Raw genomic sequence first — 12,680 nt, forward strand, 5'->3', positions numbered from 1 at the left:
TCTTCAATGTTGAGACTGACCTTGTTCACCACCTTACCCTCATTTAAGCCATAAATCCATCTGAACCATCAAAACTGAAGATTTTTAATTAAATGTGTGATAGGAAAATTGGAATACTTATCTGGGTATTTTTTTTACATTTTCCCCTTTGAGCTCAAATTCCATTATCTTTGTCTCAAGCACTGTCAACGCATCAAGATTTCACCTCACGCGGCAGCGCTTCAATACTCATTTTAAAGCGAATGATTGCTGCTAAGACGAGGAAATTAAATGTTCAAAGCATCGCGCTGTAATCGCAACGTGCACCAACAGTCAACTAAACTCAAGATCTCTTCCCTTACAGATGAATTGTTTCTTTTATCATTGAACCCCAAAAAAAGCACGAGTATGACATTTTCTTCATTGTTAACAAGCTCCATGCCATTGCTTTTGGCAAGAGTTGTCCTTTGTGTCTACAGAAGGCAGTCTAAACCCTACATACTGTACTCCTGATATATCCCTTAATTCAAAGTTACACCTGGATCACTGTGCTGATTTCTGCATCAGTAAGATTTACAGTCTGTTAAGTCTGCTATTTTAGCATAATTATAGGGATTATTGAATTTGTTTATACTTAAAAACCTGCAATTTAAGTAGATTACCACCTATTTATATTTTTTCCATTTTCAGTCTGCATTCCTTCCTTTCCCTGCACTGCCCATGTCATTTATCATTATTCAATAGTGTATAAAAGTGGAGGTGATTAACATCTGTGGGCCTCCTCTAGAAACATTTCCCATGTCTTCTCCTGATCCTGATGCCTGCTGCCCCTTGGAGCATGTAAATCTCACCAGTAAATATTTCATCAGGGTCATGCAGAGTAACCCCCCCCCCCCCCCTCCCCTTTTCCTGGTCTGGTAATAGAATTTGGAGTGTGTCTTTGCCATCACAATCAGTCTAATTAAATCAGACAAACAATACTTGTGGTATACACTCAGTTTACCTGCTTACCTAATGCCATACTTTCCAAAGACACTAAAGGAAAAGATAAACAGCGTCTGCCCGGTAATTGATGCTAGAGAAAATCCGAAATTGCTCTCACGATAGGTTTAAGGCTGTTTGAGCAGAATGTTAAATGAAAGAGCCTCAACTAATGGCTTTAACTAGTCATTTAGACAAAAGTGTCCATTCTTTTGTCAGTATTTCTAAAGCTATTAGATAACTCTGCTGAGGTCTAAATACAATTGATGATGCAAAAGTCGCTCATCACTTCCACTGAGCTGTGGAGAGAAAATATTGATTTGCATGTGACAGTGATATATGCAGTGCAATAAACTGCTGCAACAAACCAGGTTTTAATCTGGCTTTTGCCTTTGCATTACATCGTCCGTAAGCCATAGCAAGACCTTAGAAATAAGTAAGCATCTATGAGTATAAAAACATCTAATGGTTTCCTTTAAATTTACCAACTGTAATATGAGTATTGGTCTAAAGGGTTGGTAAGAAAAGTAATTGGACTGTTCTGTGTATAGCACTTTTCTACTCTAACTAAAAGCCCTTTTTTTTAAACACAAGCGTCATTCCCCCGACACAAACACTTTCATACAGCACTTTATTCTATGCCTTAAGTGCTTTCTATCTATCATGTACACATTCGGGGAAATTGAGGGTTGACTATTTTACCCAAGAATACTCCGTCAATATCTCAAACCACTGACCTTCACATTTGGTAGACAAACTGTTCTACCACAGCTGCCCACAAAAAAAGTTTTAGGTGATGACCAGTTCTGTTGTTCTTGCATTGTTTTGGTCCATGGGTAATTTGAACATAATATTTTCTCGGTTTTTCCACAGTAAATGAGGAACCCTACATTTTTTTCCCCTATTAAAGTTAGCATATGTGGCAGAGGTTGTTTAAACTGATATTTGGGGCCAGGGAAGCCTCATTTTGACTCGTGACATGTGTCTCTGCTATTGTTATCTATGACTAAGGGTTCTTACCCGTTCCTGTATGACAAAGTTTTGTGCTTCTAATAACAGAAATGCCAAAATCAAGCAACAGGGAATACCATTTCACATGTGGCAAGCATGCTTAGATGGACTTGATTTGTGTGAAGGTTCACAAAAGACCAAGGTTAGAAGACACTCATGTACAACACCTGCTCATTGTGAGACTGATACTCGGTGAGAGGCAGGCTACACTCTGGATATTCCCCGGTAATTATTTACTCTGTTAAGCATGTTAGCCATGACATATTAGATTCAGCCATGTAACTACTGACAGAAAACAAAACACTTTAATGAGAGGAATATCCCCTCAAAAACTATCAAGGGGATGGTCATCCATTATCAAGGCTACTAGAGGTTAGGGAAATGAGAGAAGAAAAATTCTTGAGGGAGTAATCTAGCTGTTTTATTTTAGCAGGAATAATCCAAGGGAGACAGTTTTAATTTCCAGATGCCCCACAGCAGTGACCCAAAATTAATTGTTCCTTTTGCTACAGAGGGAGACCCCATGAGACAGACAGGGGAACATAGAAAAAAAAATCCTGGGTAATTACACAAGTGTAGAGCACTCTTCTATGGAGCGAGACTCTTGGTGGCCATGGATTATATGAGAGAGCTGACCCAAGGCTGAGCAGGAGAGAATTAAAAGTGTTGACATATAGGACTGCAGAGGCTGAGAAGGCTCTGTAAAATCAGCAGTGGCAGCAGTCCAGGCGAGTTAAGTATGTGTTAAAAAGTGAAACAGCATTCATTGTTTGGGTTCATGTCCTGTGAAGGTGCTGAAAATGTTTCAGGTTAACACAAGAAGACACGGAGCTGAGCCTTCTCCCCTGACAAAACATCTGTGGCTGTTTACATTACTTTATGGCAGATAGTAAACAGCTGCATTATATACTCACTCCGTTTAGTTAAAACCTCACTGGGAACTATTATGCAAATCTCTCATTTCACCACATCCCAAAGGTGCTCCATTCTTGATGACATGTCATGTTCAAGAAGCCAGTTTGAGTGACAAGAGCTTTGTGGTGTGTCATTCAGCTGGAAGCATCCATCAGGAGATGAGTACGCTGTGTTCATAAGGGAATGGACATGGTCAGCAACAATGCTCAGGTAGGCTGTGGTGTTTGAACAATGCCAACGATGCTCAGTTAGTGCTAAGGGTTCCAAAATTTGCTAAGGAAAAACTTTCTCTAATCCATTACACCAACCTGAAATGCTGATACAAGCCAGGGTGGATCCATGCTTCATGGTGTTTAATACAAATTCCCGTGAACTGGTGCCATCTGTAGCCTCAGTTTCCTAATCTGGAGACTGATCTTAGCTGATAGAAATGGCACCCAGTGTCTTCAACTAGTCCACCTGCTTTAAAGATCAACATGTGTATTCAGAGATGCTCTTCTTCAACCCTTGGTGGAATAGTCAGACCAGTCCATCTCACGCAAATGGCTCTACTACATTTCCAATTCTCTTGGGTTGAACTTTACTAAATGGATGAAGTTGCTGCCACACGATTAGCTCATTTGATAGTTGCATTAATGAGCAGTTGAGCAGAATAGCTAATGAAGTTGCCGATGAGTGTATATCGTATATCTAACAAAAACAACTCAATTAGCCAACAGCAAGAACTCCCCATGAGTCCAAGAAATATTTTAATAACCCCAAATCATTATTGTATTTTGAACAGATCTTAACATAATCAAAGTTTCAGTTTCATTTAAGAAAATATTACAGAGTCACCACATTGTTAATTTGAAAAATGCATTATGGAAACTATTTTAGTTTCTCTTCCTACCTGGATTTGTATCATTTGCATCACACTTCAATCCACTCAGAATAAACAGATAATAAACCTGTTTTTTGTTTTTTTCTAATGTTCCTGATTTACATGAGGTCGTGGAAAATGCAAACAAGAATGCACAAAAGCGACTTTTAATTATTGACTGAAGGTTTTCTATAGAGCCTCCTTTGCGAAAAATCTTTTGTTTTGCTTCATTTTTCAGAGTCACAAAGTGCTTACGACTAAGGATCTGTTTTTATCTTTCGGGACCTTCTAACTGACTCACATCTATTTAGTCACACAGTTATAGTTTTTAATGAGAAAAACACAATAGGGGGAAAAATAGATTCTGGCAACCCAAACTATCACTCAAGTGCTAAGCTTTTATTGCAAAAGAAAAACTCTATCTAGACATTTCTATTGTGATGCACCGCAATTACTGAACTTTCTCAAAAACAAACAAAAAAAGAAAAAATCAGTTTACTTTTTTAGTTTAATTACTTTCCAAAATATCACAGAGAATCCATTCAAAGTGACATTACTTCAGGTGTGCTGTTTCTCCCTACATTAAATATCAAAGCTAAAAAAAAAACATCATTTGAATTTTTTCAGACATAGCTACAATTAAATGATTAACTTGGTAACACTTAAAATAAGCAACCCTAAGGGTGATTTATCAGTAATAAATAGCAAACAGTTGTCTGAATTATGAATCATATCTGATTGTCGACCATTGTGTGACTATCGTGTGACTGTGGGTGTATTTACTTCTCACACAGTCCTGCTTTTTCCTTTAACTATTCTGAAAAGAGCCTATTGGAAACTAAACTAGTACAAAGTAGTCATCTCCCCTTCCTCTCATTGCCCCTGTAATAAAATTTGCTGTCACTGGAATAACAGATCTCGTCCATTTCACATACGAACACAGCCTGCTTCATCAGATTTACTGTGCCAGTAGCTTTCAAAGTCAGCTACTGTGGGACCATCAAGGTAAGTTTTCCTGCCTTGTGTGTTTGTGCAAGGAGGCATTTGTGTGCGAGTGCTTTAAAGTTGGCTGGGTACTCTATGCTTATTGCCTTTGAGTATTATTCTTTTTTAGGGTCTCTCCTGGAGGGTGTACTGCACTATTGATTTGTTAAGTTAATACATTTCTTCTTCTAGCTCATCATTCTTATCTCACGAGGCTTCATGCTTGCCTGTCTCTAGGTGAAGTAACACATGGGAGCAACAAACACTTCTCGCACACTGCTGAAAATTACAAATCTGGGTGGAGTCTGATGAATACTTTAGCATGTGGTGAATTTTTACAGCACCAAAATGGGGGGAAAAAATCTGTCATTGTATACTGAGGTTTGTTTTTAAGAAATAAGATATCTCATTCCCTTTGTCTCCAGTGAGCTACAGTCTTTATTGAAGAAGAGAGGATGGGGCTATGCAACAACCTATCATGCTTTAGCTTGAGGCTTTAAGAGATGCTGTATTGTCTTTTAGAAAAGCCTTGAAGTGTACATGAATCCAGAGCTGTCACTGTAGCTAAATCAAACGCACACCATTCAACCTCCTCTCCCTGAGGTGATGTGATGCAAAGGAAAGGTCGAGGCTGTGTTAATAGCTTACAAATCTCTGTCTCAAAACCTTAAGTGAATAATATTCTTACAGTATGTATAATTCGGATGTGCAGAGTGTAACAGGATTTCTTCTATGAGGTTTTTTTTTTTTTTTTTAAATTTTATCCAGTCAGAGCAGGACCCAGTTGAAGAAAATAAAGGGGACATTCCCTGCTGCAACAATAATCCTCAAATAACAAGTTAGTGGTAGCGACAGACCATTAATCCATTGAGAACTCATTACTATCCATATCTCCATTTACATCTGAATTAGACCAATTAGGGGAACAAAGCAATTCTGCCACATCCAAACCACTATAAATGAATTAACATCATCTGATTACATTGAAGCATGGTGAAATCTATACTGTCAGGGTACCAATTAAATGAATAGCAAGCATTAGAAAAGCTATAGCAGTCATGGACCATAATCCTCTAATTACTATAATCACATAGGGTGAAGGAAAAGCTTTTTTTGGAGACCTTTCCATTCATAATACTGTTTTTAATTATTATTTGTTTGTTTCCCAAATTTATCTGATGATTAACCCACGACCATTTTTTTAAATTTGTATAAAGATATTAGTTATTAGTTATTAGTTATAAGATAGTGAAGCTTTTCTTAGACTAAAAGCCTTCTGTAGTTTCTTCACATTGCTTGTCCTCACTGTTGGCCCAGCTGACCATGTAAACATCTAAAAACTGTCCCAAACATACAAAATTAATCTGGGATCTTAAATGATTTGCTGTAATTCAAGAAAATGTAAATTGTTAATAGAATGTTTTAATTAGCACTGTGTGCAATATTTATGCTGATTTTTATCATATCAGCATACTAAGAGACTTTGTCAGACTACTATAGAAAGAAATCCCATGATGTTGTGTAAACTCTATGCTGAATGTCTGATTGGATCTTGTAAAAAAGTAGGTACATCCTAGGAAAACCTTTCTGTTGATGTGTAGAGTATCAACATAGTGTCATCAAGATTGTGGATAGTGGGGCTTGGAAAGACAAAGCAAAAAAAAGAAAAGAAAAGCAGGAATAGCCTAGTCATAACCCAGTGATGAATTCCACTCAAAAGTTGGATTATTGAGTTTTAAATTCATTACAGGCTCAACTCCAAAAACTTTTTTTTCCTTTTTTGCATCATGTAAGATTCATACTTTTAACTAGTCATGACTTACAGTACACATCCCAAAATTAGATTCCAACTTCTTTTGCTTATCTTTAGTTAGCTTTTAGTTTCAGAATCTGAATTAAAAACAAACAAACAAACAAAAAAAGCAAACAAAAAAACCTTCATTAGTTAAAATGTCAAAAGAGATGATGTCACACTGCTGGAAAATTATGCAAAAAAAAAAAAAAAGATTTTGTAAGTGCTTGACTGGCTTCTGTAGCTAAACCGGACTGATAGTCCATTGCAGCTTGTAAGGAATTTTGATGTCAATCGTCTTTTTTATTTAGTTAATGGTAGTTTTCACTGAAACATCAGGTGCTTAGTGAAAAGTTGGAACAGAAGAGGTCTGGATCATCCCTCTCTGTGCAGTGTCATCTTGATGGCTGAAAGTGAAAGTCAGTTCCTGATTTGATTGTGCTGTTCACAGTTCAAGATACAACACTAAATATTAAGGTGGTGGATAAATTTTTATCCTCACTGCAGTGTTACGACCCAGTCTAGGGGTACAGGAACGCAACATAAGTTTGAAAAGACTGCCCCGCCCTGGTCCCCAAAACCATACACAGAGGGAAAACCAATTTCTTAGTGAACGGTGGTTTATTTTTCTACACTGCAAAAATGAAGCTCCGGGGTGAACGAAGGCCAAAATAACAAACTAAACAAGCTAAGTCAGGAGGAGGTGCTATCTAAAACCCTATGTGAAATCAAACATCAAACAAAAGACAAGCGCTACACCTAACTCCCTAACTGAAATAAACAGGAGAAAACAGTGCAAGGAAAAACAATAAGGCAGCTCACCCCTTCTGTTCCAGTGCTATTTACAATGTGCTATTTACAATGAAAACTAATGTACACACTATATACAGAACTGAGAAAAGTCGCAAAAATCACAGGCACAAATGTCACAGGTTTTGGAGGCCAGGGTCAGGTCTGCTGCTGCTGTCAGTGGCTGCCCCGGGACAACTGCTGGTGATGGATTTTGAATGCGACCACATGATCAGCGGACCAATCAGCAGCCGTCAGCTCATCTAATCCGGGGCCTGCAAAGACTTAAAGACACAGACAAAAACAGCCACCAAAACAGATTATGGACAGGGCCATAACAGCAGATAAAAAAATAATATAGCCGAGGCAGAGACATGTAGACTGGGGGGCCTTGAAAATTGCACCCTGCTTGTACTAATGAATAGTGTTATAACAGCATATTAGTACCAAGTACCATCACAGTTTGTGCAGTCTGTGTTTTCAAAAATGTTAAATTTATGGGAAGAATATCAAGCTATGGAGTATCCTATTGTCTTATACAGGGAGTGCAGAATTATTACACAAGTTGTATTTTTGAGGAATAATTTTATTATTGAACAACAACCATGTTCTCAATGATCCCAAAAAACTCATTAATATCAACGCTGAATGTTTTTGGAAGTAGTTTTTAGTTTTAGCTATTTTAGGGGGATATCAACTTAACAAAAAACAAATATATACCCATTTCAATTATTTATTTTTACCAGTGAAACCAATATAACATCTCCACATTCACAAATATACATTTCTGACATTCAAAAACAAAACAAAAACAAATCAGCGACCAATATAGCCACCTTTCTTTGCAAGGACACTCAAAAGCCTGCCATCCATGGATTCTGTCAGTGTTTTGATCTGTTCACCATCAACCACAGCCTCCCAGACACTGTTCAGAGAGGTGTACTGTTTTCCCTCCTTGTAAATCTCACATTTGATGATGGACCACAGGTTCTCAATGGGGTTCAGATCAGGTGAACAAGGAGGCCATGTCATTAGTTTTTCTTCTTTTATACCCTTTCTTGCCAGCCACGCTGTGGAGTACTTGGACGCGTGTGATGGAGCATTGTCCTGCATGAAAATCATGTTTTTCTTGAAGGATGCAGACTTCTTCCTGTACCACTGCTTGAAGAAGGTGTCTTCCAGAAAGAGGCAGTAGGACTGGGAGTTGAGCTTGACTCCATCCTCAACCCGAAAAGGCCCCACAAGCTCATCTTTGATGATACCAGCCCAAACCAGTACTCCACCTCCACCTTGCTGGCGTCTGAGTCGGACTGGAGCTCTCTGCCCTTTACCAATCCAGCCACGGGCCCATCCATCTGGCCCATCAAGACTCACTCTCATTTCATCAGTCCATAAAACCTTAGAAAAACCAGTCTTGAGATATTTCTTGGCCCAGTCTTGACGTTTCAGCTTGTGTGTCTTGTTCAGTGGTGGTCGTCTTTCAGCCTTTCTTACCTTGGCCACGTCTCTGAGTATTGCACACCTTGTGCTTTTGGGCACTCCAGTGATGTCGCAGCTCTGAAATATGGCCAAACTGGTGGCAAGTGGCATCTTGGCAGCTGCACGCTTGACTTTTCTCAGTTCATGGGCAGTTATTTGGCGCCTTGGTTTTTCCACACGCTTCTTGCGACCCTGTTGACTATTTTGAATGAAACGCTTGATTGTTCGATGGTCACGCTTCAGAAGCTTTGCAATTTTGAGACTGCTGCATCCCTCTGCAAGATATCTCACTATTTTTGACTTTTCTGAGCCTGTCAAGTCCTTCTTTTGACCCACCATGCCAAAGGAAAGGACGTTGCCTAATAATTATGCACACCTGATATAGGGTGTTGATGTCATTAGACCACACCCCTTCTCATTACAGAGATGCACATCACCTAATATGCTTAATTGGTAGTAGGCTTTAGAGCCTATACAGCTTGGAGTAAGACAACATGCATGAAGAGGATGATGTGGACAAAATACTCATTTGCCTAATAATTCTGCACTCCCTGTATGTATGGAGCAGCTTTAACATTAGGATTCAACGTTAATTTTTACTTTTATCAACAGAAAAACAACTATCGATATTTTTGGTGAAAAAATCACTACAACAGCAATTTTTTCCTACTGGTTGTTCAAGTAGACGGCCTTTACGTTAGAGTTACGTTACAGTGCACTTACCAAACTGATGATAAATTCAAGACACTTTACTTCCACTATAATGTGCATCATCATGAAATAATTCTAATTTCAAGTCAGTTTGAATGCCAATATTTCTCCATGTAAGATGTGAATAAATTAAAAGTGCATGTCTACTGGAGTCAGTGTTTGTTATGACAGATGGGTGCATCTTCCAATTTTAAATGTCCGTCTGTACTTAAATTTTTATCAGTCTTTCTAAAGTCCATTTAAAATGTATTTTAATAGGCAAGCTTGCTCTGCAGAGCACCCTTAGAATTTGCAACAAGACAAACGAAAAATGAAAGCTAAAATAAAATGTTCTCATTTATTTCATAGTGTCTTGTCTTATTAGCATCAAGTTAAGAATTTCCTTAGTGGCTGCAGCTCATATTAACCTGATAGGATAATATGAGGCAGGGAGTCATCACAGAGTCTTCAAGAAGATCTGTCTGAGGGCTGAGGAGAAGTGAAGAGGGTATCTGGTAGGTGAGCACCCAGTGGAAGCAACCATGAGCATGAAGTGGCCCGCTGACCTTCATTAACGCGTGTCAGCGAGCTATGCCAAGCAGCGTGCTGTGTGCTTGTGCCTGTTTGCCCACACACTGGGCGAAGACGGGGATAAATTGCATGGAAGAAAGAGATAAGGTTGTTATTAGGCCTGTTAAAATCAAAAGCGGGAAACAGAAGAAGAGAGCACAAGGAGGAGGGAAGATTAAAGACTAACCAAGGCAAACACATTTCATACAAAGAAGAAGTGACAGGTCTACCAGCTGCTTCATTAGAAGGTGAGGTAAATGGGCTGATGAAACAATAAGACATTTTCAGTGTCAGACCATTTGAACACTACGCGAGAGTCTTCATGAAGGTGTCATCATGTACAACCACACAAAAGACATAAATGAGAGAAGAAAAACTTTGTTCTCTGTACTGTCAAGCATAGCAGTCGTAAATGGAGAGGTGTATGCGTGACTGTGAGTGTGTGTCTACTTTGACCCCAGAGATTCCCCTGAAGCAATGAGGTGTGGGTACAAATCAAACTTCATTAGATTCACAAGCAGTGAGCCCTTTGGTGTGCCAAAGAGGCAGAACAGAGGAGAACTTAACCATGGAAAAACAGTTTCTATTTAAATGTCACTTTTCCATTATTCAGCGCTGGGCCTCTTCACCGTGATAGAAAATAAAAATCTAATGTAAAAGCAGGACATCAGAACCTGGAGGTAGTGTCATGGTCCGTGGTCCTGTGTCTGTGGAATGCGTGATGCTCGGGCAGCCACACCCCCGGGCTGGGCCATCACCAGCACACCTGCTCTCCATCCCGGTGATTACACGGAGATCCACTTAATCTGGCGCTGACGGATGCTCCACGCCAGTCCGTAGTCATCCCCACAGTGGTAACCAGACTTCCACGAAAAGTGTGCATTCTCTTCTGCTTGGAACTTTGTTTAACCTGCCTACTTCTGTCCAGGTTTCTACTCGGCGTCTGCTACCTGCCTGTCCTCCGGCTCAACTGGATCTCGCGGTGCTCACCTGGCCCACTCGCCATTCCACGGACTTCCTGCCCCCACGGACTGCCACACTTCCCTCCCGAGCTCCCACGGTTCCGTTCTATCGTAAGCCCCTACTCTAACTCAGTCCTGATATGTTCTCCCCGCTTCCTGGCTCCCTAGTAATCATCTCCCCTTTCTATTGCAGCCCCCCGCCGTCCCGATCCCGGCTTCCTCGTGTCATTGTTTCCCCGGATTTTTAGTTTCTGTTTTGCTCTCTACTTTCCCCGGGTCGCCTTTCGTTGTTTTAATAAAGTGTCTTTTTGTTAGCTCGGAGTCTGCGCCTGGATCCTTTCGTGCCCGCGCACCACGGCGCATGACAGGTAGTTAACATTTACCTCAAATTGATACTCTGCTGCGCTTACACACTAGTGTTTAGTAGGTGTTGGTGTGTTTAGCATCACTACTATTGCTGGCCCATTAGTGTTCTAATAACTGTGCCAGGAAGTGACCCAGCACAACCTTATAATAATTTTTTTGAAAATTTATAACCATTACATAAATACTTCACTTAAAATCCCTAAAACCAAGCACTGATGCCAGGCAACACAAATAAAAAGCAGTACAACAATGAAAAAGGACTTTTATTAAAACAGTGATGCAGCACAGCTTGAAATGTCAACTGGCATGCAGAAATGATCTTCCACAACTGAATATCATTAAATTCAAGCATACATACTGCATATGTAAGGTAAGTCAAAACACTAAGTAAAGACTGATGCCACCTGTTACCAGGATTGATTGGCTCCTTTAATTGGCCTCTTTAAAATCCAATCGCAATTAATTAAAGTTAGCAACAAAACAAATTAAAACAACAGAATAAAAGCAGCTGTTAAGGCAAACATTTATTAATACCCGGCAACAAAAGCTGCCGTTTAAAACAACGTCAAATGCACTAAATCAACAGTAAAATTAAAAATAAGGCTGGCAAAGCAACAGAAGCACACTTCAGTGATCAAAATGAGTGTTTGGCTCAGTCCCCAGGCACATTTCAATTAAATATCAAAGTTAAATACAAGGTTTACCTGGCTGCAAACAAAATAAACAATGCCACAGGTCAGGTTCTGAATTCTGACCCAAAAATCAAACACCTGCATGCTAACCTGTCTGTTTATAGAGGCTAGCACATGCAAAGACAATTTTTAACCAATACTAAGAACAAACTTACGAAAAGACCGTGCAGTCACGGTGGGGCAACCAGGTGGAAGAAGAAGGCTTGTTGTATTTATCCCTGTGCAACAGGCTAATCTCAGTTGAGCCTAACCCAGGTTGGTTAGTGTCACATGGAAAGTATAACTGTAGAGTTTTGAAAGTTTGACTCAGAAAATAAATATCATTTTTGACCACTGTGATAAACTAGTCAACTGACAAATATTTCAATGCCAGTGCCCTTGATGCTGCAAGGCACACTAAAGAAATATGTCTGAGAAGGTTGAACAATTGGGCCTTCTGTCTACAGATCAGTCACACTGTATTTACAGGTTTAAATCACACATTTTAAACTTTTCTTTCCTTTGTGGTATTTTATTTATCCTTTCTCTGTACAAATATTTATATTACAATCTAGTTACATGTGTAAACTGAAGTAGCGTATGTACCCATGCATTCCATATTTCAGTGA

General features: G+C 39.4%; 1 long non-coding RNA gene across 1 annotated transcript; it reads left to right on the plus strand.

Annotated features, from left to right (window-relative positions):
• Positions 1-10,787: 10,787 nt before the first annotated feature.
• Positions 10,788-11,328, plus strand: LOC113029198 (uncharacterized). Its single transcript, XR_003273358.2, has 3 exons — positions 10,788-10,906; positions 10,981-11,125; positions 11,208-11,328. It is a non-coding gene; the product is annotated as an uncharacterized LOC113029198 (long non-coding RNA).
• The last annotated feature ends 1,352 nt before the right edge of the window (positions 11,329-12,680 follow it).

The sequence above is a fragment of the Astatotilapia calliptera genome, chromosome 2 (genome assembly GCF_964374335.1).
Source record: "Astatotilapia calliptera chromosome 2, fAstCal68.1, whole genome shotgun sequence".
NCBI lineage: Eukaryota > Metazoa > Chordata > Actinopteri > Cichliformes > Cichlidae > Astatotilapia > Astatotilapia calliptera.